The following is a 5,018-nucleotide window of genomic DNA, read 5'->3' as shown; positions in this document are numbered from 1 at the left end:
AAGGCACAAGTGTATTGAGCTCCCTATTAACTCCTGCATACAATCCTTTTTCATGCCCGAACTGGTAAGCATCAAATCATTGATCACCACTCTAGCAGGAGGACTTCCTTGTCCACTTGTAAAATACAAGCCAGTGCTTTTCCTGTTTCAGTCTCCAGGTACATTCTTTTGTTCTGCTTCAAAACAAAGGTGTCCTGTGGGCTCCTTGCCAGGCTCACTACAATTGTTCCCTGCAGGGCAGGAAAGGGATCCTTCTGTGGAATGTAGAAAAGAGAGATGAAGGGCTGGCCAAATATCTCAGCAGATTAAAGCACCTAAAAGCAGGCACAGGGGCCCGGGGTTCGATCCTGGGGCCTGCTGTGTCGGCCCCGCCCCCGGGACACACTGAGAGGGAGATTGAGACTGGGCGTGTTGGCACATGTCTGTAATCCCAGCTGTTGGGAGGCTGTAAACAGGCGGATCACTACGAGTCTGATCAAGTAGTGAAACCATGAACACCCTGTAGACCCTTCCCTGAACTATAAAAAAGAAAAAAACAAAAGAGATGAGTGAATACATCCTAATACATCCTGTTGTGTGGCTATTGCAGGACTCATGCTAGTGAAGCTGACCTCTCTGTGTTTCTCGTGTGAGCACTGTCCTGTCGTCCATCATGCCACTGTGTTGTGTTTCTCTTAATGACTCAAGTATCAAGACCCAGCAGGGGGATGTCCTCAGATGATTGCTTTCTCCAAAAAGTAAGCAACAGATACTACTTGCTTCTATATTTACAATTGTATAATTAGTCAATCATTCACCCAATATACTGTTTATATCGATGGGGAGCTCATTCATCATTATTTTACATTCTCTTTTATCACTAGGCTGTGTCCTGCTACTTCATAGAATGTTTTTCAATTGAGAGACTGAGTGATGGACTGAATTATAACATTGAGTGATTAACTATTAGGCATGATGTCTCTCAGATAGTGGTGCTTCCTTAGGGTTTCCTAGTACCTATTTGTTCCCTAAAAAGTCCTAAGGAAGTGACGTAATATATGTGTTAGGGCCAGTTGACACAATACAGAAGACTAAATATCCCAAGTTATCCCCTTAGGCAACATCTGGATCATAAAAGTAAAATACAGAAAATTTCCTTTTGCTGTGTAATTCAGCTTAATACAAAAGGAATCAAGAATTATTTGAAAAGTTAAAAAGAAGGAAAAGAGAAAAGTAATCATATGTAGAAATAAATTGATGATGACACAGTAACTCCCTCCCCTGAGGGCTTTTTGACAAAAAGTTCCTTGGTAATATTTCTATAATGTCAAGAGATGAACACATGAAATTGCAGAGATACAGAATGGAAACAGCAGCTGCATATGGCAATAGGATTCTTGAATTTTTATAAAGATATGTAGCCTACAAGAACTCTCTGTCAACAGAGAGAAAAGAAAAAAAAATTGGTCTCAGCCTGGTTGTCAGTGGTGTTAAAACCAGATCCCCTGAAAATCTGAAATCACATGCATGCTCTTCCCTGGAGTTGTAAATATTAACTTGCATATGGGAAACTTCATGCTAAGAAGTGCCCGTGTAGTACTTACTAGTACTGCAATTGCAGTAGAAAATAAAAATATCCTCTAAAAGGACATCTCATATCAATGAGGATTCCAATAGAAAAATATGACCTCTGCATCTAAACACAAGTTCTCAGTGAAACACTGAGGAAAAAAAGGATGATGCCCTGTAAGAGTCAATGAAAATAGAGGCAGAAACAGAAATAGGAAGCAGGCACAGAGCAGAAAACAGGTGTTGGGGGATGGAGGCAGCAATGGGCAGCTGGGGAGGGCTACACCCAACCTGTGAAGTGTTACAGGGAGGTCTGTAATTGGCCCAAGCCCAGTCCTGTGATGGGTTCACATTTGGGTTTACAGATTGGTTAAAGTGAGTGTGGGCCTCTAGAACAGCAGGCTGCTACCCTGGCAGTGATTTGTTCAATGACAGGGTCCATTGGAGCTGTGACTGACAGCTATACTATGCCTGTAACAATCATTAGGGTTGAAAAAGAGAACCTTCAGAAGGGCTAGCTGTGTTTATTACAGGGTACTGGAGCATGGGGCGGCTGGAGATCTTGGCATTAAGAACAGGCCCAGATCCCTCCCTCCTTCCCAACTTGTAGCCTTCGTAGGATGTCCCTCCTTCTTCAAAGAGGCAGCAGCGGCATCTGAAGTGTCTGCAGCAGGGTGGAAGCAGGATGGCTAGAGACCTAGGTGCACCTCGTGTAGGAAGGCATCCAGTTGGGCCAGCTAAGAACACCCTCCTGCCCTGCCCCTGGAGGACACTAAGGCAGAGGACTGGCATTGCTTCAGGCCATCCCTGCTTCAGGCCATCTGGGGTGGTGGGTGAGGGATGGAAAAGGGGAGCCACAGAAATTATAATCACACAGTTTATATTCACTGGCATTAAAATTATAGTCAAGATATTTTTCAACTAGCTACTTAGATCCAGCCAAGAGAATTCCTCACCTGGAAGGGTGATAAGAAGAAATTGCCAAAGTGAAACACCTAGAGAAGAACATGAAGAAAATGCAGAAGAATTCAGAACTAAAAAATATGCAGGGTGAACCATAAGTATATTCAAAATTTTCAGAGAGAAAATAGGAAAACAAATAAGGAAGGAATAAACAGAATTTTTACTACTAATGAATTTCCTTAAAAAACAAAAACAAAGGAATTCTCTGAGTAAATGGAAAATGAAGACATCAGAGGAAGATCCAAGATGCAAGAATAAATGAATGGTGGGTAAAGATTTGATAAGTATGTAAGTAAATCCAAGTCAGCATTCTTGATGTAAATATTGCATCAAGTGAGTATGAATGCATCCTGTTGTGCATATTATATTACATGAATCTTGTTGACGGAGAGAAACCAAGGTAGAATGAAAATACTAGACAGTAGTGCTGTAAGACAGAACATGTAGGATGTGACATATGCCTATCAAGTTCTTTCAGTTGTGCTGGAAAAAATAGTGACTAGGGGCTGGGGAGATGGTTCAGTGGAATAAGCGCTTCCCTGGCAAGTGCAAAGGCCTGAGTTCAATCCCCAGTTCTGCCAAAAAAAAAAAAAAAGTGACTAAATTTTAAGTTGTACATGTCGAATTTTTAAGAATTACACTCAAAGAAATAAAGTGAATAATCCTTATACTACTAGGTAGGAAAATGAACTAAAATCTGTTCATTTTATGAACAATTATGTCTAATTCTCAAAATTAGACAAATGAAGGAAAAAGTAGAAAAATATCAGGATTGGTGAAACAGAGTTTGAAAACAAACACTAAGTGAATTAGTAAATGATAAATTTAAATATATTTGGGTTATCTAAGAGTCAGCAGTGATCATATTAATGTAAAATATATAAAATTGTATGTAGTAAGAGATATGCTAAAACTGGCATAAACAAAACTTTTGAGGAAAAAAATGAACAGATGCCCCCCAAATCTAAGAAAACTTCAATAAAATGACTCAGTGATTATTTTTCAGTTCTTTGAAGTAATTCTGGTAACAGAGACAAAAGTCCAGGGTGCACTTTAGCAGCTGTCCATTTTTTAAAAAATGTATTTGGTACAGGATCTCACTACACAGCTCAGACTCGCAATGATCCTCCCGTTTGCAGCCTTCCCAGCGCTGGGATCACAGGTGTGCACCACCACACCTGGACTCAGTCGCCTGCTCAGCATGTCCTGAGGAGTGGCTGGCTCATTATGGGGTACTGGAGATTGAACCCCAGCCCCTGTGCTTGCCTAAGCAAGCGCTTATTCCACTGAGCTATCTCGCTGGCCCTAGAGCAGCTCTCCATTTTGACATATAGATCTAGACTCATCTTGGAAAGTGCACATTTTGGGCCTGGGATACAACTGAGTGGAATAAGTGACTGCTTGGCAAATGCAATGCCCCAAGTGCAATCCTTGGTACCAGAAAATAAAATGAAATAAAATAATAAAATAAATGGATATTTGTTCTTGCACTCATTTTCATCCAAATAATGTACCTCCTTATATTAATGACTGCAGAATTTATATACAAGGGGAGTACTGATTTCTCTTAAAGATAAACTTGAGTCAAATGACTCCAGATAAGTGTATGAATCTGCAGACAATAACGTTAATTGAAATAAATTAGACATACAAGATTAAGTAGTGCACTGTTTCTCTGCCGTGAGAAACCCAAAGAGTAAATAAGGATCACAACAGAAGACAGATACTGGGAAGTAGGAAGAACACGCGTAGACAGGAAGGGGAACAAGCAGGAGGGGAAACAGGGTTTAATAATAATGGAATGGAAAGAGGAAAATGAAAGCTTTTGTAAATGGGGAGGCAAAGAAGGGTTGAAAGGCCAGGAGGAGAATTGGAAAAAAGAAAAAAAAAACAAAAACAAAAAACAGAAGAATTAAGGTATTGTTTACAAGAGCAAATTCCCGCTAATGAATGTAATTATTCTGTATGGTAAATATATGCTAATAAAAACAGATCTTATAAAGGCATTGTTTTATTTATTTATTATTGCTCTCACTACAGTAGAATAGTGATGATATTCTACTGAATATGAAGCCATAAGTCATCAGAAGTTTCTGTTGAATTAATATCCCTGGTGCCTAGAAGAGTGTCAGATACAAATTAAGTGTTCAAGGGATTTGTACAACACATTTATTAGTAAATCTGGAGACCTGGTCATAAATTTTTCTAGAATGATTTCGCAATTTATTTATATGCAATATTTGTTTGAAGGACAACTAAATCTTTTAATTGAGATTTCCATTTTATAAATTTTAATTTTTTTAAATAATAAAAAATAGTAAAAAAAATCAGAACTGATACCGAATTTCACTTAACAAAATGATGGGAATTCAGCAATGGTTGCCATATTGCATATTGCTGTTTTCAGATTAGTTGTTTAGATTTCCAGATATAAGCATGCAAAATTGGTTTAAAATATTAAAAAGAAGAAAAAATTAAGTATTAACTATTCCTTTCAGTAGAAATCA

Source organism: Octodon degus, unplaced genomic scaffold, assembly GCF_000260255.1.
Source record: "Octodon degus isolate 3935 unplaced genomic scaffold, OctDeg1.0 scaffold00056, whole genome shotgun sequence".
Taxonomy (NCBI): domain Eukaryota; kingdom Metazoa; phylum Chordata; class Mammalia; order Rodentia; family Octodontidae; genus Octodon; species Octodon degus.
Note: the sequence above shows the minus strand (reverse complement) of the source record.